At 46.1% G+C, this 25,565-nt stretch overlaps 1 protein-coding gene across 4 annotated transcripts in view; it reads right to left on the bottom strand.

The window, feature by feature from the left end:
* Positions 1 to 25,565, bottom strand: part of jar (Myosin heavy chain 95F jaguar) — a 148,531-nt gene that overhangs the window by 81,907 nt on the left and 41,059 nt on the right. The window contains exon 1 of one of the 4 annotated variants that reach the window (XM_076172590.1): positions 8,938 to 9,201. The exons of the other annotated variants lie outside the window; for them this stretch is intronic. The gene's annotated coding sequence lies outside the window, so the exon portion shown is untranslated. Of the gene's footprint in view, positions 1 to 8,937; positions 9,202 to 25,565 lie in introns of those variants that run through there. 4 annotated transcript variants of the gene reach the window in all.

Here is a 25,565-nt window from a genome sequence, read left to right as displayed (position 1 = left end):
GCCAACCACGTAGTTAATGAATGGAATAAATTTCCTCCATAGGCAGTGCAATGTAGTTCGGTTCGAAGCTTTAAGATTCATTTAGATAAACACCTAAGCAAGATGCTGTAATGCCTGCCATTTATTTTATATTATATGTTTGTTATTGTCTGTTTATTATTAGCTTGCTTTTCATTTATTATTAGTATGTTAATTTATTATCATTTACTAGTTACCTGTTTGTTTATGCATTTATTTTATTATTATTTCTATTATTTTTTTATCACTATTTTTTTTCGCACCCGACCTAGTTACGGAACAAAAGGTCTCCTGCCGGCATGCTCCGCCTTTGTAATCCTTTGTAATCTGGCCAGTCACCCACCACAACCACAGTCGTTATCGTAATTACAAACTTCAACGCAAGGAGCATCCAGTGCTATACAATTTATTTGATAAAATGTATGAAAACATATTTCGTTCCTTGCTTTCGATCTATAAGACGGGTTTCATAGTTGGTATATAATCATCCCATACAAGTTAAAATGTAACCTCGTTCACAAATATTTCATGACAAAATATTCATTTCGTTGTAATTCTTTTATACAATTTTTCTAAAGACCTAGCATTGCGTGTGTGAAGGTATATGTTTACATATGTATACACACACACACATTATATATATATATATATCATACACACACACACAGGGATATGATACAATTAGCTACTTCAAATTCGGAAATTCAATCCGGGTTAGGAACAAAAAGTAGAAGAAAATCCAGCTCCATGTACCCTATTCAGCGTAATCAGACCTACATCCTAGTTTGAAGTGGGGCATTACGTCACATTTCCTCCCTTTATCTCGCCTACAGCTGATATCACATAATTATGACACATAAGTGAATTTCGCAACAATACGAGTACACACACACAATTATATATATATATATAGTGTGTGTGTGTGTGTGTGTGTGTGTGTATGCGCGCGCGCGATTCACTATGGTTTTTAATCTCGTGCTGGTTTTGCGTCACATTTCTTCTCTTTATCTCACCTAATGCTGATAACAATTATTTATGACACCTGCTGGAGTTCGCAATTACCACGAAAGAGTATCGCAACACACATACAAATATATATATATAATCTGTGATTCACTATTGCCTCTGGTGAGATGTGGATGAAAGGTCATATATTGCCCGATCTATGTTTAATGCTGACTTTACACACGCATACACAACTGGGCGTGGCCACTCTTCCAGCAAGCTGGTGTGTGTGTGTGTGTGTATTCACCTCGGATCTGCTGCAGTCTCTGTCGAGACAGAGTGTGTGTGTGTGTGTGTGTGTGTGTGTGTGTGAGCAATTGGTTCTCCCTTAAATATGTCATAAAAAACTAACAGCAGTTCCATTTAGAACACTTAAGTTTTTCTATTTTCTTATGTGTTTTGTACAGCAGAGTTGACGTAGAGGCTGCTGGGCAAAGTTCATCTTAGACAAGATAATTAAACTCTAGATTAATGTATTAATGATGTTTCGCTCTAACAAGGAGCATTTTCAAGTCATTCTGATAGACTAGGAAGAATAGGAGCAAAATTATTTTAATTTGGGAAAGGTCACATATTAACACGAACGAGAAAGCTGATTGGTCAATATAACTGTTCTTAAGGTCGTGGCGCACTGAGGGGATCGTTCTTGAAGTTTGCCTGTCCAACGACAGATTACACTCAAAATCTAAATCCCCTGAGCCAGGACACAAACTGAAATAAATATTCCTAATAAATAAATAAATAAATAAAAAACGCTCAGTGGCAATAGATCCCTTTTATACACAATTATTTTTATTTTATTTTTCTACAGATTTCTCCCCTCCCAGACACACCTATCCTACGTGCGCGGGTGGTCTGTCCTCGGTAGTCCATAAAGCCAGCGGCATGAGGTACAAGTGCTGGCGCTCTAAAGGCCAAAATGATCACCAGTCTGCCAGCTGAAAGTAAAGCACTTATCTTTAATGAGGAGTGCTTCGAGGTTAGCAAATAGTTCTTTGTCCATTTCTAGAGTCCGTACGCTCCAAATAGTCCCTTCAAGGTGTGGCATACGCGATTTGCGACTAGCCATCTACCAAATCAATGTAAGTACATGTCCGTTTCTTATTTCCCATCTATGTCCTTTATCTTATATCCTTTAATATTCTGTATATAGTAAAACAAGCTCTATAGTACAATGAATATCACATTTTAAGATTATAACGTTATGAATACATTCTAAGACACTTGGCGGCGTTTTTTTTTACATTGCCACACCGAGGTGTCACAGGCGAGACAGGCGAGATGGGGTAAAGGTAATCGTTGTTATAACGATAAAAAGTGATATTGCAATATACAGCTTTCTTTATTATATACAGAATATAAACAATATCAAATAGCGCACAGATGGGAAATAAGAGAGAGAGAGAGAGAGGCATGTACTAAGGTTGATTTTGCACGACGTATACCACACCTAAGAGAGAGAGAGAGAGAGAGGCATGTACTAAGGTTGATTTTGCACGACGTATACCACACCTAAGAGAGAGAGAGAGGGGGGGGGCATGTACTAAGGTTTATTTTGCACAACGTATACCACACCTTCAACAGACTCCTTGGAACGCGTACTTATATTCAAATGTCCTTTTTCAGGTGGTCTCTTGTGAGGGTGCTATTGTAAAGGGGTTTACGAATATCATTCTAAAGATGACAAATCAATCTTCTAGACAACTTTGCCATTGTCATCCCGATGTATGAACCATGACACACAGTGTTGACAAGATAACGCATACACAAAATGACTGCATTGGTGACTGGAAAGTCTGGAGACTTCGTAAGAGATTGGGGATACTGATGGACTAGAAGGGACCCTTCCTTTTCTGCCGTTCATATTGAAACAGGAATGGTTTGGGTATATGGAAAGAACGAATGAAAAAAAAACAAGTGTAAAAGGCAAAGGTGGATGGAATCAACCTGAGAGGAAGACCGAGAATGTGGTGAATGGATGAGGTGAAGGAGGCATTATGTATAAGGGGAATGTCTGTTGAGCAGGGAAGGAAGAAGATCAGACGGAATTTAATCTCGTCTTCTCTGTTGACTTGTAACGTGACGCGGAGGGAGGGTCACCATGTAAATGAAGCGGTGGGGGTAAACCAGCTTTAGCTGTCAGTCCCTACTATGGTGTTGTGTCTTGCTGCATTGCTTCTGACCCAGGCAAGGAGAGTGGGGGGGGGGAGCAGAGATGGCCTTTTATTCACAAGGAGGCAAGAAATAAATGCATGTTGGATGGGTAAATGCCTTGGCTGGCTACTTCCCTTATAAGGGGTAAGAAGCCCCCTTGGTATATAAACATATACATACCAAAGGCTTTTTCCCCCTTACAAGGGAAGTAGCCAATACATAGACAAATATTATCATCGTCTTAATATTAGTTTCACAGTCAATTCTTCTTGATGTCCGAACAGAAGTGGTAAACCAGACTGCCTCGACATTTTCCATTTATTAATTTATTCAGAAAAACGGTGGAGGGGGAGGGGAGGGGTAGTAATAAGAAACATTCCGTTGATGTGACTATATTCATTGTAACATTATTCCACAGCAATAAGAGAATGTTGATATGCACTTGAATCTTATGATGGTAGAGGATATAATAATAATAATAATAATAAATAATAAAAGAAATAAAGTGAGGAGGATGAAGAGTAGGAATAGGAGGAGGAAGAGAAGTAGGAGAAGGTGTGAACTCTGAGTCAATATACAGCTCTGAAGGTTATGGAAGACAATTGCAACCCATGGGGAAAAAAAATCTTAAATCTGCCAAGTTCTTCTCGTGTGTGCTGCGAGGGATGGAAGCCAAGAATAGCGACAAAGACCAGAGAAGAAAAAAGAGAAAGAAAGAAAGAAAGAAAGAAAAAAAAAAAAAAAAAAAAAAAAAAAAAAAAAAAAAAAATCTTCACCATACCCTGAAGTAGCTGATCTGATTTTTTTTTTTTTTAAGTTACAGGGAGTGTTTTTTTTTTAAGTTACAGGGAGTGAGATCAGCTTCCTATGGATGCAAGGGCCTCATTTTTTAATTGGCGATTTTTTTTCACATACTCTTACTTCCTAGTTGTCGATATGGCACCACTGAATCTTGGAATTCATTATAATGTTGCAATATACTTTTCATTCCTCAATGCAGGTAAACGATAACGAATCTGAGGAAAGGGGAGAGAGAGTAGAGAGGAAAGGAGAGATAAAATGAGAGAGGAGTGAGAGAGGAGGGACGAAGGGAAGAAGAAATGAGGAAGGAGACAGGTAGAGAGGCAGGGAGGTAGGAGTGAGGTAGGTGGGAGAAAGAGATGTGGAGGGAGAGAGGGAGATGGAGGGAGAGAGAGAGAGAGGGAGAACGAGAGAAAACTGAATAATCGTACCCATGTGATAAAAATTCACTAATCTGAACACTCCTAACTAATGACAGCTTCTTAATGAACCTACTGAAGTGTGACGTCCCTCTGAAGAATTTCTTCCTGGCTGAAGCCATGCAATTATACTCAACATTGAGAAGTCTTTACTCTTGAGAAGACTGATCAGTGAAGAAACCTAGCAGTCTCTTCCGAGGGCATAAAACTGCATTCCTCATACTCTGTTCATTTGAACTTGTCGGACACCTTTCTTCGTTGATAGTGTTCAACAAACTCTGCAAATCGTCACTCCATCGAGTTATAGGTTTTCATAATTTCCTTTTCATAGAAAAAAAAAGCAACCAAACTTCAAGTACAAAGACTAAAGACAAGAGATGATGAGTATAGTCTATTTTTTTTTTTTTTAAAGATGAAGATAAAAGTGATTGAATCAACCCACACACAAGGTTTCCTCCGAAACTTTTTGAATTCCTCGGTGTGCAAACCCAAAAACCCCAATCACGTCATGGCACAAATTAATGACAATCCTGTATATAATTCCTGGGGTCACATTACAGTGGCGTCATGTTTAATCTGATCAATCACTCGCTAATCGCCCTCTTGGACCTTGCCCAATCACACAAACTTGACATGTCTCGCGCCGTAAACCAAAACCAAATCTGAGTGGAAGATTAGATAAACGTTTCTCCTACTCACCCCCTTTCCTCAAAAAGAGTACCGTTTCACTTTTATGCAGTCAATACTATGGGGGATCCGACACATGTATCAATCTTTTAAGACTGGATATTAATATTTATTCAAAGAAGAATGTTGGTAAAATTAGATTCTATCCTTCTGCTGTTCTGGCCTCCTTAACCCCTCGACACGATGATGCCTCCGTAGGCGTCATGAGGAGCGAGTGGATATACGAGGATGCCGAAATCGGCGTCTTGATTATATTTTGTAGTTGTAGCTGAGTGATCCCCATATTCTGTGAACTGGCCTGATCATATTTTATGTGGTTATTAACATTCAGAGTGAAAGGGAACGAGTAATACAGCTGTAACTTTATATTTTATAATGCGAGTATTTTGATGCATTATCGTACGTCAGGCAGCTGATGCTGCCCGCGAGAATATAACTTGTCTCTACACCAATTGTACGACTCTACCTTTTCGGCGCGATAGGTCAAGTTGCGGGCGATAACATACATTATATTGTATCAAACTCCTCTGGTTACTTTACCTGACGTCAGGGGATTCTATTCAACAGAGAGAACCCCTTATGGACGCCAAATTGTAAAATTACCTTAACCTGATTCTGCCTGGCTCCTAGTGACTTCATCTGCTGAAATAGTTATCACACTGGGCTTCCACGGGCTTCACCAGCACTATATTTTCCAAATCTCCAAATGTCAAATTATCTTTCCGTCATATTATAGCAAAGCTGAATGGTGAACAAGGAGATTGTAAACCTATCCGAATGTTAGAGATACTGTTGAAATGTTCTTGGAGAAGTCTAGATCTCTGTAAGCGAAGTCATATTCTAGTTATTCAAATGGAGGTTGGAGGTAGGATGTTGACGGAAAAATAACCCAGTGAGATAACCCCTTGAAAGAAAGCCTTCGTGACGTCAAGAGTTAACCTAACGAGGTGAGACTACTGCGCAGGTTAAACGGTCTATAAGTCCTGTTTTAATCCGAGCTGGGCTCGCGCTACCGCCTTACAGGTAGTGCGTTACTGAAAAATCTGGGGTGAATTTCCGTCAATGCGTTACCGATTTTTATTTCCTTAGAGCAGTCCGCTTTACTGTGTATGTGTATATATATTACTTAGGAAATTAAAATCGGTAACGCATTAACGGAAATACACACCAGGTTTCTCGGTAACGCACTACCTGTCCGGTGGTAACGCGCCCATCTCTACTGTTTTTTTTTAATACATGAAGAACTGAAGTTCCATTAGCCTTACACACGTTTGCAACGGTTTTAGACCTAATAAAGAAGTGCTACACACATCCGAATAAAATTGCCTGGAGGGAGCCCAATAAAGGGGTCTTGCGTGGCAAGATGGTGGAGAGGAAAATGCCACCGATTCAGCCGAGAGCAGGCGACATTTGGCGTCTACGTTCGAGTCAGTCGTTCCCGGCATGTCCTTCCTAGAAGCGTTCATCAAACCCCGCCGGATAAGAAATAGTTATCAGCAATAAAAGGCACTTGCAAGGTACTGAAATAATAAATATTTGTATCTCCAGTCACTGTCTTTTTTTGAAAATCTGAAGCTGTGTAAGACCTACATCCACAGCCTTGGATTATGAAGGACTACGTGTGCATCCAAATGCAACAACAAAGATCGACTTCGCAAAAACATAACCAACGACTCATAACAACACTCAAGTACACACCGGTCACTGGTACATGTGTTTGCAAGTGCACAAAAACTCACTTTCGACAGGTCTACTTCTTCCAATGCAACGGGATCAGATTTTGAAAAAATAAAAGTGTAATACTTGGTGTGTTTGCGTTCTGCAAGGCAAGGTGGTCGAGACCGGTCTAGTATGACGTTTCTCCAACAATGCAGTCGCTGTGCAATGATGAAACTTGACGAGAGGTTTCAGGAGACAATGGGGGAAATGACACATCCGCACACAAAACGAATAAGAAATTCAACGACGGTTTTCGAGACGACGCCATTAGGCGTGAAAGAACGAAGAGCCTCAAACGCTGTTCCAGATGAACTAACGTGCAAACCAGCAGATTATTCAGAAGAAACACTGGACTGTCTGGCATGTAAAACAATGACTCATTCACAACACGACTGGATGGAAAAATGCGAAAACAACCTTCAGAGAGATCGTAATGATACCCGAAGATGCGAGACAACGATAATGTTCAATTGTTCTACTGAAGAAGTCGGGAAAGTTGCATGAAACTGCGCTCAGAGGAAGTAGGACTGAGATAAACATGAAGATATGAATTCCGAGGCGATGTGGGATGACGTTTGGGGCCCAATTTGGGTTGGAAAGAACAAAGATGAGGATCAGAAGTCAGAACTGTAACAAAAGAAGAACAGCGCCACGAATAACAGATATCAAATTAATAACAAACTACACCAACAATTCTCCTGGTTTCGTGTCACACAGTCCGGCTACCACTAGGAAATTTATTTCACCTGAGATTCAGCCCTTACTTGGTCCACGAATTATGAAGACTCTTACACGGAAATGGGAAAGGGGAGTTGGTGCCGCTGAAGTTCTTGCAAAGATCAAGCGAACAAATGAAGTTACGACTCTTAAGGAAGAAAATCGTGGATTTCGGGTGGTGGAAGAGGTTCCTTCCGAAAACCTACTGGCGATTTCAGGAACCACAATCCTTCTGGAAATGGGCCCAACCAAACTTCGTTAACCCGTGGATCACCATCCGGAAGGAGTAGGGGGGACGTTTCGGAAGGAAAAGTAGGGATGGGGGTGAGAACAGCGGAAGGGGGGGGCATGGGGGGTGCGGAAGGGTGGGGGCTAAAGGGGCGGATGGGGGGGAGTGATCACGGAGGGTGTGGGAGGAGAATGGTGGTGACCAGACAGCCATGGAGTGGGGGTGGAGGGAGCCGCCTGAGGATGCATACCGGTTAGCACGTAACATCACCCATCGAAGTCTTTCCTACGTTAATCTTCCTAACCGTCACGAACAGGTCAGACATGTGTATTTGATTGAAGACCAAATAAGGCATAGAGGTGCAGTTGTAACAGCAGGTAACCCCTTCCCCCCTTCCTGCCAGCAGGTGTGAGCAGCCAGAGCACGCGCCTGCTGCCGGACACGTAGTTCGTGACGAACTCCCCAGTGCCGGGTCACTGCTGTTGGGTGTGGTACTGTATATCTAAGCGCAAGGGGGGAGGTTATCCCCTCCATTCCTGTCACCCTCCATGTGTGGACAACCACACCCTGACAAAACAATTCACTATCAAAGACTGATAAGATAGATGTAATGAGGTTACTGATACGGAGGTGGAGGGGAGGGGAGAGCGTGAACAGGGCAACTAGGTCCAACGTGTCTTGTCTACCGGTGTTGTGCTTTGTGGGCTTCACTCCCTGCTCACACCTCTCCACTCCCTCCTTTCCTCCCTGCTTCCTCCTCCTCCTCCTCCTCCTGTCTATTGCCGGTGTACCTATCCTCAACCCATCTGCGATGATTTTGATCAGACTTCTGCAATGGCGAACATATACGGCTAAGCGACCAAGCGATCGCTTCACGTTTTGTTTTTTCCCTCCCAGTTGAAGTTGCTCCGCTCCAAGCCTCGCTCCTCGTACGTGCGACAGCCGCACCGACTCGACCACTTTCAAATTATGCATCGGTAACAGCTCGCTTCACACCGTGGCCTGACAGCGGGATACAGGGAAACGAGGGCATGGATTACCGTATCAATGATAAGAGATCTATCGCATTCCCTTCGAAAAATTATAATCCCGTCCCAGGGTGGGCTAAGGCTGAGCATAACTACGAATGTTCTTAAAAGAGTTCCGGACGAGATTTTAAAAGTTTACAAGATCAACGTATCTACTTACTGCGGCAACTGTCCAAGCGCAGCGACGACGTCAAGCAGCGTCGAATTCACGCAACGCCAATAACCGTTAATGACGGTTAACCTCCCCCTGTCCCCACTGCACACGATTTCACCACTTTTCCGACACTGCCGCTCTAATACGACAACAGCACATGACACAAGGTGTCACGACAGCACCAGGCAAGAAAGCTAGACGGCTAGCAAGCAATCCGGCACCACGCGGCCACCGTCCGTGTTACTCCCACGGCGTCGCGTAGACCAATGACACCTGGCCGGCGGTCCCGCATCACCTGACGGAAGGAGGGGTCCGGTGAGCGGGGCGAGGGGACGTCAGAACAGAAGGCCAAGAGGGAGGGAGGGTGGAAACTAGCGCGCCAGGAGCGTTTAATAAACCAAAGTTGCATGTCCACAGGAGCACGGGGAGGAAACTGAAACTTGGGGTAGGAAATGCGACATGGCAGGAGCGGTGTGCCCGTCGAGTCTGAGTTCGACCCCGACGCTTCGGCTGCTGAGGGGGTGGGCTTGGGTTAGCGGGATTAGTGGTCGGTATATCGAGGTATATAGCGGACCGGCGATCGCTCCTCGGGGGTATAACATAGCGGGACTTGGACGGGCAGCGCTGGTACAAGTGCAACTTTGAAGAACAAGAATCGTTTCGAAAAAAGGAGCTCAAACCAGGGAATAGGGAGAGAGATGTGGTGAAAGAAAGACAACAGAAGAGGAAGGAGAACAGACAGGGGGGGTGAAGGGAGCGATGAGGAAGAGAGGGAAAAGAAAAAAGAAGAGTGAGTAATAATGATGAGGAAGACAAGGAAGAAGAAGAGAGGGAAATAGGAGGAGGAGGAGGAGGAGGTGGAAGATGCGGGGAGGAAGAGGTGGGAAAGGAAAAGGGGAGAAGGTGGAGGAGGAAGTAAAGGAAGGGGAGAAGAAGACGGAGGAAGGAGAGGAAAACGAAAGGGAGGGAAGGGAAGAGGAGGAAAAAGAGGAAAGGAAGAAAGGAGAGGAAAGGGTAGAGGAAAAGGGGAGGATGAGGAAGAGTAGAGGGAAAAGGAAGGAGGAGGAAGAAGAGGAGGAAAGGGAGCAGGAAGAAGAGGAGGAAAGGGAGCAGGAAGAAGTAGAGGAGGAGAAGGAGGAAGAAGAGGAGGAGAAGGAGGAAGAAGAGGAGTAAAGGGAGCAGGAGGAGGTAGTGGGGGAGAAGGAGGAAGAGTAGGAGGAAGAGGAAGGTTGGAAGGAAGATGAAGAGTGGATGGAAGAGGAAGAGTAGAGGGAAGAGGAGGAGTAAGAGGAAATGAGGAGGGGAGGAGAAAGAGTAGCCTACGGAACGGGCGGGGGAATGGGAGCGGTGGGTGTCAGGAAGGTAGTTAGGTAGGTAGGTAGATAAGTAGATAGGTAGGTAGGTAGGTAGGCAAGTAGGTAGGTAGATAGATAGGCAAGTAGGTAGGTTGGTAGATAGGCAAGTAGGTAGGTAGGTAGATAGGCAAGTAGGTAGGTAGATAGGCAAGTATGTAGGTAGGTAGATAGGGCCATATTCAATTCCGTACATACAAAACAGGGAGGGAGTAAAAAGGAAAAGTAAGGCTGACGGAAGGGAAGGAAAGGGAGGGGAAAGGGAGGGGAAGGGGGAGGGGAAGGGGGAGGGGAGGAGAGGAAAGTAAAGGGAGGAAGGGGAGGAGAGGAAAGGCGGGGAGTGGAGGGGGAAGGAAAGAGGGGAGTGGAGGGGAAGGAGGGAATGGAGTGGAGGGGAGGGAGGGAAGGGAGTGGATGGGGAAGGAGGGAAGGGAGTGGATGGGGAAGGAGAGAGAGAGAGAGAGAGAGACGGGTGTAGGGGGAGAGGTTGACAGCATGGTCACTCCAGGAAAACGGAAGAAGACGAAGAGACGCTGCTATACATAGCAGAAACAGGTTTGGGAAAACTGGAAGAAGCCGCGGCTGGGAGTTAAAGGGGCGGGCAGCGGAAGTGGAGGGGGTGGTGGGAGAGGGGGAGTTGATTGTGGTGGTGGTGGTGGGAGAGTTGGAGTTGATTGTGGTGATGGTGATGGGTCGTGGTGATGTTTAAGATAGTGGAGTTGGAGGGAGAGGAGGCGGAGGAGGAGGAGGAGGCGGAGGAGGAGGAGGAGGCGGAAGAGGTGGTTAATGATGTAGAGTTGGAGGTAGTGGTGGTGGTTGAAGTGGAGGTATTGGTGGTGGTTGAAGTGGAGGTAGTGGTGGTGGTTGAAGTGGAGGTGGAAGTGGAGTTGAAGGTGGAGATGAAAATGGTGGTGGTGAAGTTGGAGATGGTGGAGATGATGGAGGGAGGAGGAGGAGGAGGAGGTCGTGAAGTTGGAGGTGTGGAGTTGGAGGTAGCGGAGGAGTTGGAGAAGGTAGAAGTGATGTACCACTCCACATGACCTCCAGACAAGATTCCTGCCAACCACGAGAGAGAGAGAGAGAGAGAGAGAGAGAGAGAGAGAGAGAGAGAGAGAGAGAGAGAGAGAGTGGGGGGGAGAGAGAGAGAGAGGAAGGAGAGAGAGAGAGGAAGGAGAGAGAGAGGAAGGAGAGAGAGAGGAAGGAGAGAGGAAGGAGAGATAGAGAGAGGAAGGAGAGAGATAGAGAGAGGAAGGAGAGAGAGAGAGAGAGGAAGGAGGGAGAGAGAGAGAGAGAGAGGAAGGAGGGAGAGAGAGAGAGAGAGGAAGGAGGGAGAGAGAGAGAGAGAGAGAGGAAGGAGGGAGAGAGAGAGAGGAAGGAGGGAGAGAGAGAGAGAGAGAGAGGAAGGAGAGAGAGAGAGAGAGAGAGGAAGGAGAGAGAGAGAGGAAGGAGAGAGAGAGAGAGGAAGGAGAAGGAGAGAGAGAGAGAGAGAGAGAGAGAGAGAGAGAGAGAGAGAGAGATAGAGAGAGAGGGAAAGGAAAAACTCCGGAGCCTATTCGAAGGAAAACGAGCAGTCGCCATATGGGCTGGGTATATGGCGACTGCCCCCCATTGCCCCCTTCCCCCCATTGCCCCGGGGGAAGGGGGACAAAAGGGCAATGGGGGAAGGGGGGGCAAAAGGGCAATGAGGGAAGGGGGGCAAAAGGGCAATGGGGGAAGGGGGGGCAAAAGGGCAATGGGGGAAGGGGGGGCAAAAGGGCAAGGGGGAAGGGGGTTGGGGCAGCGGGGAAGGGGAAAGGGGGAGCGGGGAAGGGGAAAGGGGGCAAAGGGGCAATGAGGGAAGGGGGCGAAAGGACAATGGGGAAGGGGTAATGGGGAAGGGGGGCAATGGGGGAAGGGGGGCAATGGGGGAAAGGGGGGAAAGGGGAATGGGGGAAAGGGGCAAGGGGAGAAGGGGGCAATGGGGGTTGGGGAAGGGAAAGGGGGCAAAGGGACAATGAGGGAAGGGGGCGAAGGGACAATGGGGAAGGGGGGCAAAGGGGCAATGGCGGGAAGGGGGTAATGGGGGAAGGGGGTAATGGGGGAAGGGGGCAATGGGGGAGAGGGGAGAAGGGGGCAATGGGGGTTGGGGAGCGGGGAAGGGGGAGGGGGAGAGGGGAAGGGGGAGAGGGGGAGCGGGGAAGGGGGAGCGAGGAAGGGGGAGAGGGGGAGCGGGGAAGGGGGGAGGGGGAGCGGGGAAGGGGAGGGGCAAAGGGGGGGAAGGAGGGAAGGGGGGCATTGGGACAAATGACGGGGGTGCAATGCGGCGAAGCAGAGGGGGAAACTGAGAGAGGAAGAGGAGGTAAGAGGTCTGTGTCCCCGGTTGCACGAAACAGGGGGAAAGGGGGCTTTCATACATCGTGGAGCAGGTGGTGAGTGGAGTGGAGCAGGTGGTGAGTGGAGTGGAGCAGGTGGTGTGGAGGTGGAGCAGGTGGTATGGAGTGGAGCAGGTGGTGTAGAGGTAAGTAGGTGGTGAGGAGGTAAGTTAGGTAGTGAGGAGGTGAGCAGGTGGAGTGGAGAAGGTGGTGTAGAGGTAAATAGGTGGTGTGGAGAGGTGAGCACGTGGTGTGGAGAGGCGAGCACGTGGTGTGGAGAGGTGAGCTGGTGGTATGGAAAGGTGAGCAGGTGGTGTGGAGGTGATCAAGTACTGTGGGGTGGAGCAGGTGGTGTGGAGGTGAGCAGGTATGTGGAAGTGAGCAGGCATGTGGAGGTGGAGCAGGTGGTGTGGGGTGGAACAGGTATGTGGAGGTGAGCAGTTGGTGAGGAGGTGAGCAGGTATGTGGAAGTGAGCAGGTGGTATGGGTGTGGAGTAGGTCGTGTTAGGGTGAGCAGGTGCTATGGAGGGAGGTGGTGTCGAGGTGAGCAGGTGGTGTCGAGGTGAGCAGGTGGTGTCGAGGTGAGCAGGTGGTGTGCTGGTGAAACAGGCTGGAAATTGTTGGGGTCAAGATATAAGGTATGGTGTGCAAAGCTAGAGGATCCCTAGAGGGAAGGTGAGGCGGAGAGGAGGAGGAGGAAAGATGGAGGAAGGATACGGATGAATACATGATGAGGGAAAAGAGGTGGAAATGGTGGTGAGGGTGGAGGAGGGAGTGACGGGTGGTGGTGGTGGTGGAGGAGGAGGAGGAGGAAATGGAGAAGTAAGATAGGGGGCGGAAGCAGCAACAGCAAAAAAAAAAAAAAGGGGGGGGGAGGAGCAAGGAAGGGGAAGTGGAGCAGACAGAAGAGGAATGAGGAGGTAAAGGGAATAGGGAAACGAGGAGGAGGAAGAGTAGTAAGAGAATGAGGAGCAGAGGGAAGAGGAGCTGTGAGGGTGGGGAGGTGCTGAAGGAGGTGAAGGAGGAGTGAGAGAATGAGGAGTAAAGGGAAGAGGAGCTGAAAAATGGGAAGAAGGAGGAGGAGGAGGAGGAACAGAAGGAGGAGGAGGAACAGAAGGAGGAGGAGGGGGAGATGTAGAAGGAGGAGGAGAAGGAGGAGAAGGAGGAGGAGGAGGAAGAGGGAGGTAAAGTGTCAGTATTTTGTCAGTAATAACCAGCGCTATTTATCCCTGGAGACCAAATCACACTAATGAGGTGGACACGTGGAGGTTGTAGAATATTTTGAGAAGAACGGAGGGATAAAAGAAGATTCAAGTGATCAGCATTCGTTTTTAAGCCTTAGCGTAAACTGAGACGCAGGCCACATAGGCGACGCAGGCGACACAGGTGACACAGGCAAAGCGGGCAACACAGGCGACGCAGGCGACATAGGCAACACAGGCCACACAGGCGACGCAGGCGACACAGACGACATAGGCGAAGCGGGCAACACAGGCGAAGCGGGCAACACAGGCGACGCAGGCGACATAGGCAACACAGGCGACGCAGGCCACATAGGCGACGCAGGCGACACAGGCAACACAGGCGACATAGGCGAAGCGGGCAACACAGGCGACATAGGCAACACAGGCGACACAGGCGACGCAGGCAACACAGGCGACGCAGCACAGAGCAATGACAAACTTCCTGCTGCTGAACTGAAGTCTGACCTTCTCTCTCACTCGAAATACTTCTAGATGTACGAGTACTACCTCAGCATTTCAACTGAGAGAAAAGTTCAAACTACTTCGATTCAGATACAAGAAAGTCTGTCTTTTCTCTCTGCTGCGTTGCGTGTGTCGTCGCCTGCGTCTCACTTTGCACTTAGGCTAAGAGGAGACTTGGCTTAAAAAAAAAAAAAAAATGTCGCATGACCTGGTCCACAGGTAGGTCACCAAATTCCCTAAAAATGCCGACAACATAAAACACGGGGAAGGACGACGGCGATGACGTGGTTGAGGACGAGGCAGAGGAGGTGGAGATGGAGAAGGTAGAGGAGGTGGAGGAAGAGGTAGAGGAGGAGGTAGAGGAGGTAGAGGAGGTAGAGGAGGAGGCAGAGGAAGTGGAGGAGGAGGAAGAGGTGGAGGAGGAGGTAGAGGAGGTCGAGGGGGTGGAGGTAGAGGAGGTTGAGGTAAAGGAGATAGAAGAGGAAGTGGAGATGAAGGAGGTGGAGGAAGAGGTGCTAGAGGAGGAGGTGGAGGTAGAGGAGGTGGAGGTAGAGGAGGAGGTGGAGGTAGAGGAGGTGTAGGAAGAGGAGGGGGTGGAGGTAGAGGGGGTGGAGGTAGAGGAGGTGGAGGAAGAGGAGGTAGAGGAGGAGGTGGAAGTAGAGAAGGTGGTGGTGAAGGAGGAGGGAGGTAGAGGAGGTAAAGGAGAATGAGGTGGAGGTAAAGGAGGATGAGGTGGAGGTGAAGGAGGTGGAGGTGAAGGAGGTGGAGGTAGAGGAGGAGGTGGAGGTAGAGAAGGTGGTGGAGGTGAAGGAGGAGGGAGGTAGAGGAGGCAAAGGAGGATGAGGTGGAGGTGAAGGAGATGGAGGTAGAGGAGGAGGTAGATGTGGAGGTACAGGAGGTACAGGAGGAGGTAGAGGTGGTGGTAGAGGAGATAGAGGAGGTGGAGGAGATAGAGGAGGTGGAGGAGGTGGAGGAGGTAGAGGAGGTAGAGGAGGAGGTAGAGGAGGAGGTGGATGATGAGGCCAAAGGGGAGGTGAGGCCCTCGAAGAGGAGCGAGTGGTGTGCAAATGAGGTGGTCAATGATAACGAGGGGGACTTATGGACTGCTGATGGTCGCGTGGAGGTCCCGAGAAGATGGAAAGGGGGTCTACGTGGGAGGGTTAGGATCCATAGGGAACTGGGAAACAGGGACGGGGACAAAGAGGATATATTAAGATTTACGCAATATGGTTGCAACTATGCAATATAATGTAACATGACGTCAATTAGTTGATTATTTTGCTTGTTCTATTTCCTCGTGTGTGTGTGTGTGTGTGTGTGTGTGTGTGTGTGTGTGTGTGTGTGTGTGTGTGTGTGTGTGCGCGTGTGTGTGTGTGTGTTAGATAAGACACTGCCATCATAATTTTGAAATTATTGATCTTCCCAATTAGTAAGATAATACTTTAAATGCCATAAACATTTTAAGTTATACAGATGATTCACTAAACTTGTGCATATATGGCAGGATATCTATCAGAAGTAATTAACTGATAAGAGACATCTTACATTACAAGGATTAGCTCATTCTCAGACTTGAACCTACAAGGAGTTTGTACCCGCAATCACGATTCTACTGAATATGAAAACATTGCCAGACTATTAAAGCAAAGCGGTGCTTGCGAGCAACAGGTTGATAAATTTTTGGCATAGAAAACGGTGTCAGAGTGTCTACTTTTTGCACGCAATGAAAAGGAAACCCCCCTCACGGCCGCTTTCTCTGAAATCCATCCCCCGCCATCTTTATTTCCAGTCCAGACCTATGATTTATCAAAATTACAAATTCACCTTTCGTTGATGCTAACTCCTGGTTATTCCATTCAGCTTTACGAGTTACACCTGCATCAACATACAAAGGATTACAAAGGCGGACCTTTTGGTCCATAACTAGGTCGGATGAGAGAAAAAAAATACATAAATAAATAGATAAAATATATTATTATAAATATCAAATAAAATAAATGCATAGGCACAGTTAAATAATAAACAAACAGGCAAATAATAATAAATTGACATATAACTTATAATAAATGTGAATCAAGCAAATAATAAACAGACAAATGATAACAAAACAAATAAACAAATATTATAAAATAAATGACAGTCATTACAACATGGAGCATGTGAAACCATTTTGCAGGAAGCTGTAAACTACAAGATGCTGGTTAGTTGAGAACCATGCCAACTACAGACACGGCTCTGCCTAAAGCTACTTCTATTCGTAGTCTCTAAAATTCGGAAAACTCCAGTATCCGGAACTAATTAATTTCCTTCAAATATCTGAACTTTCCAGGACGGAGAGGTCCGTATTTTACGGCTTCCGAAAACTAGTGGGTTCTGTGCACGTTTCCCTTCCAGTGACGCCATTTACAGTTGTTTTTTTTCTGGAAAGGCATCGACCTATTGAAATTATTAGAATGACCTCGATTGACCTATTACAGGTTTCTCCGTGGCCAACGCCAGTCACTATCATTCCTCTAAAGCGGTGTTTCTTAACCCTTGGGTCGTGACCCAAAGTTGGGTCGCCAAGCCATAATGGGTCAACAAATATTTGTAGACTTACTATTCCCCCAACACTCCTATTCAAAATATTATCAAAGTATTCATCCTGATTGTAGATTTCCTAAGTCATCATTATCTAAGGTTAAGCAAAACATTGAGACAGACGATATTGAGGTGAAAAAAATATCAACATCTACTCTTGTCTTTTAAGTGTTTATGAACGTAAAGATCGCCATGATGGATCTGGACAGGATTTTGAGTCTCAGCCAAAAAAGGTTAAGAGCAACTGCTTTAACGGGAGGGGGAGTCCACTGTAATGAAGGTATTAAAGCCAGAGCTATCAACAGTGATGCCATTATATTCTTCCTATTAGATAACGTAAACAAAACAATTTACATATACTCGATTGATTGAACCAAAGTTTGACCCAATTACTACGTATGTGACGGCTTATGGCTTTGGATACTTTGTCATTGATCCACAATTAACAGAGCTGGGCGCGTTCCTTGGTGTCCTGAGCAAAGACATACCAGGCAGGACACCAAGGAACGCATCTAGGAACGCACCGAGGAACGTGCCCAACTCAGATAATTAGTATCCAAGACCTGTGTGGTCCTTTCAAGCTCTTCGTGGACAGATCCAGGGTTGGTGGGCTTGCAAGACTACTCCAGTACTGTTGGGGTCCGTCGGTGGATCATTAGAACATAGTAAATGTCCTTCAGTGTTATTCTTTACAGTGACCTTGAGTCCATAGACCTTTATAAGACGTCGTTGAAGGTGCTGGGTTTTATCCTTCTTCCCAGCACGATTAAGACGTCCATATAAGAACATAAGGAGACTGTAAGAGGCCATAAGGCCTACACTTGGCAGTTCCATGTCCATTACCACCTGTCATCCCCGGCCATAAAGTTTTAAATTGCTGTATACTTGGGTAGATGTGCGGCTTCTGCAGGTTTGAGGAAACATCCCTCCCCACTCGCCGCATGAACAAGTTTGCGAAGAGGAGTCGTACGGGTGAATCCATGATAATCCCATCTACTTGCTAAAACATCCTGTATTTAAGTGATACGAAGAAAGCCTTCATCGTGCACAGATCTAGGAGACTTCAGGAAAATCTTCGTGATGTCCATTTCGGGGTGGCTGTCTTCGAGGCAGACATTCTTTAATATTCTTGTTGAAGCTTTTTCGTGTACTTGGGAAAAGCATCAACAAGTGCAGTTTTGTACTTTTACTTAAGTTTTCATCTTCACATGACGTCTACTCTGATCATTTTGTCGGCAGTTGCCATCTTAAATCATCCTTCAGTATGGTAATTAATTGTTCTATCCACGGGGACATTTGTAAAGGGGGACTCTACGTCGAAAGATAAGACGATGCCCCTCGACGTCAGAGTTCTTCAGGAGATTGAGGAATTTTGTTAACTAGGTACAACTGTAATATCTGTGAATGAAGATGATAAGGATGTAGTTCAGCCGTTTGGGGAGGTGATAAGTTGAAGTTGGTATTTAATCGGCGATTGGTATGATAGGTTCGTCGAGTTTGTGCGTTCTCACATTCCCGTACGAGTACCCTAAAGCGGCCCATACACGATCAATTATATTGCGAAATATCATTGTCAATACTCTGAATTGACAATGATATTGCGCAATATAATTGATCGTGTAAGGGCCGCTTAAGTTGTGATCACCTGCTCATGAGTGGCTATTTGGTTTCTAACTTTCAGGCGCTCACTGGTTTTATTCTAAAAGCGTGTTCCTTGAAGTCCTTTTTTTACACTCTTTTCACAATTTCTCTCTTCCGTTTCAAGCTTGTCTGTTCCGTCTGTAACGCTGTCACGTACCTTTTGGCCTCTTAATTTGCTTTGATCATAAACATGCTATGGTAACTTATGAAGATGATTTCAAGAATAAACCCTATCAATTATCTATGATCTAAAAGATCAAGTCAAGGTAATAAAAAAAAAAAGCCAAAAACTCATTTTTGGCCATAACTTTGACACTCGACAACTGCTCTCGTTCAGCAGAATATATATATATATATATATATATATATATATATATATATATTATATGTGTGTGTGTCTATGTGTATGTGTGTGTGTGTGTGTGTGTGTGTGTGTGTGTGTGTATGTGTCTTGTTTTCTAGAACTTGTTTTCTAGTGCGCACACACATGCACGTTCGTACACACGTGTGCGTGTTCATACGTGCGTGTGTGCGTGAGCGTACGTGCGTGAGCGCGCACCTTTGCGTGTGTGTGCGTGAGCGTACGTGCGTGAGCGCGCACCTTTGCGTGTGTGTGCGTGCGTGTGTGCGCGCCACAGTAATCTCTTCCCAACTGTGTACACGTTTTCACTTGCATCAACACCTTGAAAACAAAGGTGAAGGCACACTAGGCTAGCATGCTACTTGCTTTTACTATTTCCTCTGGGTAGAAACGACTTGGGTTACAATATTCTAGGCTTCCGTAAGAACATCTCGACAATGACGCAAGAGTAATCTGAAATTTAGAAATTAGAAGAAAAAAAATCGTAACCGAAGTCGTTCCTACTCAAACTAAGTAGCAAAAGCGAGTAGCATGCTAACGAGAAATGCCTAGTGTGCCGCCACCTTAAGAGTAATTTAACATTTGGAAATTCGAAAAACAAAAGATTGTAAGCGAAGTCGTTTCTACTCAAACGAAGTAGCAAAAGCAAGTAGCATGCTAGCGAGAAATGACTAGTGTGCCGCCACATTACGACCAGCGAGTTGGGATATAAAAACAGCCAAGTGTCCGTGGCATGAAACGCGAGAAAGTGAGACTCATTCCCTACGACAACAATAGCAGCGGCGTTTCCCCCCTTCGACTGCAGAAACCCTGACAACCAAAAAAAAAAAAAACTCTACTTCGACTAAGCCTCGTCAGCACAAAACAAATCCCCTCAGGACAAAGACTCCACTCCAAAGACTCCACACGTGCCAGAGATGGACTCCCAGACGCTGATGCATATACATACACACACACATTTCAATTAGATTATTTTATCATTGACAAAATTTGTATTCACATTGCACCTTTTCAAAAATAAGTTGATTTTATGTATTTCAATGTTTGTTACGTTTTCTCAATGTGTATTGTCTGTACCTTTCCCAGTTTATTTTCATACATCTTATATACCTACGTGCAACTTTTTTTGTATTCCCCTGAAGATGTGAAATATCACGAAAGCGCTTGAGAATACTAGTTTTTACGGTTTCCTTTGTGGTTATCAGCAATATTATATATATATATATATATATATATATATATATATATATATATATATATATACATATATATACATATATGTATACATAGAAAGGTGGAAGGGGGAAACACGGGTCTTAATTCGATTATCGAGTTTATTCCTGACCGGTTTCGCTCTACAGTAGCCTCCTCTGAACAAGCTACTGTAGAGCGAAACCGGTCAGGAATAAACTCGATAATCTGATCAAGACCCGTGTTTTCCACTTCCACCTTTCTCATAATTGTCCCAATGTCTCAACACACACACAATTATATATATTGGAGTAACGCGGCAAAATATTTTCTTTAAGGCATATAGAATTGTATGCAACAGCAAATTGAGCTCTGATGAGTTTCCGATGAAGAGTTTCAAGTCTTCTAAAGATCTCTCCATGCTAGAGAGATCTTTAGAAGACTTGAAACTCTTCATCGGAAACTCATTTGCTGTGGCATACAATTCTATATGCCTTAAAGAAAATTATATATATATATGCGGAAGAAATTACACTGACTAGACGAAAGCGCTCAGTCCATGTTTTAATTTTCCTTTGTGGTTCCCCGCTACCACAACCCATAAACCTACCCGAACTCCTACCCTAACCCTTTATAAGTATATATCAAGTGTAATTCCTCCCTCTAATCCTTTCCAGATGGGTTGCCTAATCTATCTATATACCAACAGGCTTCTTCCCCATCCCCCTTTTATGGGGGGTAGCCAATTAAAGCATACACCTACCCTCACCCATCACACATCCATTCATTACCCATTTCCCATTTATTGTTTTTATTTGTATCTTTATCATTTGCTTATCATTTATTATCATTTACTATCTACCTGTTTCTTTACTTAACTTTACCTATTTTCTATTTATTTATTATTATTGATATTACTATAATTTTTATCTATTTTATTTATCATTATTGATATTACTATAATTTTTATCTATTTATCATTATATTTTTTTCGCATCCGACCTAGTTATGGACCAAAAGGTCTCCTGTCGGCATGCTCCTCCTTTGTAATCCTTTGAAGGGTCATCCCTCTCTCTCCTGTCCACTACCCGGGTCACAAGCAGTGCAGCTAGACACAGCACATCCACGGCTGGAGCATCAGCTTCGTATACATGGTGACCCTTCCTCCTCGTTCCTTCATGCGAACAAAGGGTAGGCGAGGAGAAAACCTTTCGGGTCTCCTGATGCGTGATCATAAAGCGCTTCTTAATAGTTTGTTTCTTGGAAGTGCAGAGTAAGCATTCTGGGTAGTTTAGCTGTAGTCATTCCTATGTATATCATATTACACACACGCGCGCGCGCGGACACACACACACACACACACGCACATACACACACACCTCGTGGCGCAATTGGTAGAGTTCCCGGCTGCCACTACAGAGGTCCGGGTTCGAATCCTACCCAGGGCTGAAATAATTTCAGTATCGCTGTGGGTTGTTACTCCAACTCTCGTGGTCGGGGAGTTGGGTGTGTGTGTGTTAGGTCACAGCATTACCCATAGATCGGTCATATATGACCTATGAGCTCTCTTACGGGAGGGAAATAGCTGTCGATCACGAGTCCAACACGTGATCCAAAGACCATGGTGAATTGCGCGCGCACACACACACACACACACACACACACACACAACCGTTACTCAAATTTAAATTCTAACGTTCATCATATTAAAACCGTCTGGCATTGACAACATCACCTGATATTAGTCAAGAAAAAAACCTTCGGATTGCATCCACATGGGGACACAAACGGGCTAATCTGGCTCTTCACACGTGTTATGTGCCTCCGCGGGACTCGAACAGCCATCCAGCTTCCTTCTTCTAGACCAGTGGTTCTTAACAAGGGGTACCTCAGGTACCCCCTCACGGGGTACGAAACCTTAAACCCTGGGGGGGAGGGGTACGAGACATGGGGGAGGAGGAGTAGAAGGAAGAAGGAGAGGCAGAGGAGGGGAGGAGAAGGAAGACCTGGAAGATGAGGAGGAAGAAGATCTGGAAGAGGAGGAAGAAGACGAGAAGGAGGAGGTGGAGGAGAAAGAGGAAGACCTAAGGGAGGAGGCGGAGCACCTGGAAGAGGAGGAGGAACAGAAGGACCTGAGGAGTGGGAGTGGAGGAGGAGAAACTGGAATGGAGGAGGAATTGAGGATGAGGGAGAGGAGGGGGTGAGGGAGAGGAGGGGGTGAGGGGAAGGTGGAGGAAGAGGAAAATGGGGTGGAGAATTAATTGAGGATGAGGGAGAGAAGGGGGTGAGCGGAAAGGTGGGGAAGAGGAAGAAGAAGAGGAGGAGGAGGAGGAGGAGAATGAAGAGGGCGAGAAGCAACTAGAGAAGTGCCTGGAGGAGGAGGAGGAAAAACACAGGAAGGGGAAGGAGGAAGAGGACTTAGAAATGGAGGAGAACCGGACGGTGGAGGAGCTGGAGGAGGATGAAGAGGAGGACGAGGAGCAGGAGTAGGAACTGGAGAAGGAACTGGAGGAGGAACTGAAGGAGGAGGAGGAACTGATGGAGGAAGAGGAACTGATGGAGGAAGAGGAGGAAGAAGAGTAAGAGGAGTAAGAGGAGGAGGAGAAGGAGGAGGAGGAGGAGTAGGAGGAGCACCAGCAAGAGCAATTGGGTCGCGATGAGGCCTCGCCCTTGCCCGAAGCCCTGCATAGACCACGACCACCACGATCACCAGGGCCGGGCGGGCGCCGGAGACGGACGACCAAGAGCTTAGCCGGTTGGCCTCCTTGGAGCCAGCCAGCCAGCCAGCCACACACGCGAGCGCACCACAACAACAACGCCGCCGCCGCCGTCGCCCCAGCCACCACTAGAACTGTTATTACCACTACTTAGCACTAGAACTATCACCACCACCACGACCACTATCGCCGTGGAGTAGGTGTTGTGGTAAGGGTTGGGGTAAGATGTTGGGGATAGTGTTGGGGTAAGGGTTAGGGCAGGGGTTCTCATTAGGGGTGAAATTTACCCCCAGGGGGGAATTTTGGGTTTTCTGGGGGTGATTTGGGACCACAGTCAGTTTACGCGGTGAGGAAAGCAATTATAGGTTTTGGCCTATCTGGCCTGTCACCTGGGCTGGATTTATACTAATTTGGGAAAAATATATACTAATTTGGAAAAAATAAAAGGGTTTTTAGTAATATTTGCATATTATTTAGAATGCACCTTTTGAAACAGACAATCTTGGAAAGGAGGGGGGAATGACATTCTGACAAATGGTGAAAGGGGTGAATGGGCCAAGCAAGGCTGAGAACCCTTGGGTTAGGGCGGGGGTCGGCAACCCGCGGCTCTAGAGCCGCATGCGGCTCTTTAGCGCTGCCCTAGTGGCTCCCTGGAGCTTTTTAAAAAATGTTTGAAAATGGAAAAAGATGGGGGAGGGAAATATATTTTTTGTTTTAATATGGTTTCTGTAGGAGGACAAACATGACACAAACATTCTTAACGTTTTCCAATGCTGTAAAAATGTGTAGAATAAATATTAAATTTCAACATTTCTGTCAACGAAGATTTGCGTCATAGCCTGCGACATGTAGTGAACAACACATTTCATTTAGCTTTGTTGCCCAGATAAGGGGCACGTTATGCACGTTCCATTTTGTTGTTTTTTCGAATCCTCATAATAAAAATGACATAAAAAAATCGGATTTCTTTATTGTATTTCTTTAATTTCATCAAAGTAATGAAACATAATTCATTAATATTAATGAAGTTAAACTTGAGGCAGCATCGTACAACAGAGTAGTCACGTGGTGCGTCATTCCCTACAGGATGCACTGCAGGGAAAATAAACATTTAATCATGAAGGCTCATTATGTATTTGTAGCCAACTTAGTCATTTTGATAGTAGGCTAATATAGCTAATATAGATACATACAGCATGTGTTGCCTTCATTATAAGGCTTATATAAGGCTTTTAATTTTTTTGCGGCTCCAGACATATTTGTTTTTTTGTTTTTTTGGTCCAATATGGCTCTTTCAACATTTTGGGTTGCCGATCCCTGGGTTAGGGTATGGGTTAGGGTAAGGGTTGGGGATAGGGTTAGGGTAGAGGTTGGGGTAAGGGTTGGGGTAAGGGGTTGGGGTAAGAATTGGGGTAGAGGTTAGGGTAGGGGTTGGGGTAAGGAGTTAGGGTAGAGGTTGGGGATAGGGGTTGGGGATAGGGGTTGGGGTTAGGGTAAGGGTTAGGGTAAGGGTTTGGGTAGAGGTTAGAGTAGGGGTTGGGGTAAGGATAGAGGTTAGGGTAGGGGTTGGGGATAGGGTTAGGGTAAAGGTTAGGGTAGGGGTTGGGGTAAGGAGTTAGGGTAGAGGTTAGGGTAGGGTTTGGAGTAAGGGTTAGGGTAAGGACTCAGGGTAGAGGTTGGGGATAGGGATGTGGGGGTAAGGAGTTAGGGTAGAGGTTGGGGATAGGGATGGGGGTTGGGATGAGGGTAAGGGTGGGGGTTGGGATGAGGGTAAGGGTGGGGGTTGGGATGGGGGTTGGGGTAAGGGATTGGGATAAGGGTATAGGGACACTGACCTGGACAGGGGTTGAGACTAGGATAAAGACAGGGATGGGGATGATGATGGGATGGAGAAGTGATTAAATGGTGATGAAATGGTGATGAAATGGTGATGGGAAGGTAATGATGATGGGAAGGTGATGGGGTGAGATGGTGATGGGATGAGATGGTGATGGGGTGAGATGGTGATGGGATGAGATGATGGGATGAGATGGTGATGGGGTGAGATGATGGGGTGAGATGGTGATGGGATGAGATGGTGATGGGATGAGATGATGGGATGAGATGGTGATGGGGTGAGATGATGGGATGAGATGGTGATGGGATGAGGTGATGGGATGGGGTGATGGTGATGGGATGAGATGAGATGGTGATAGGATGAGATGGTGATGGGATGAGATGAGATGGTGATAGGATGAGATGATGATGGGATGAGGTGATGGGATGGTGATGGGGTGAGATGGTGATGGAATGAGGTGGTCATAGGATGAGATGGTGATGGGATGAGATGGTGATGGGATGAGATGGTGATGGGATGAGATGGTGATGGGATGAGATGGTGATGGGATAAGATGGTGATGGGATGGGATGGTGATGGGATGAGATGGTGATGGGATGAGATGGGGTGAGATGGTGATGGGGTGAGATGGTGATGGGATGCGATGGTGATGGGGTGAGATTGTGATGGGGTGAGATTGTGATGGGGTGAGATGGTGATGGGGTGAGATGATGGGATGAGATGGTGATGGGGTGAGATGATGATGGGATGAGATGGTGATGGGATGAGGTGGTGGTGGGATGAGATGGTGATGGGATGAGATGGTGATGGGATGGGATGGTGATCGGTTGAGATGGTGATGGGATGAGATTATGGTGATGGGATATGGTGATGTGATGGGATGAGATGGTGATGTGAT

The sequence above is a fragment of the Oratosquilla oratoria genome, chromosome 33 (genome assembly GCF_046742065.1).
Source record: "Oratosquilla oratoria isolate Oo_2021 chromosome 33, ASM4674206v1, whole genome shotgun sequence".
Lineage (NCBI taxonomy): Eukaryota > Metazoa > Arthropoda > Malacostraca > Stomatopoda > Squillidae > Oratosquilla > Oratosquilla oratoria.
The sequence above is the reverse complement of the archived record's forward strand: the minus strand, read 5'-3'. Positions and strand labels throughout refer to the sequence as shown.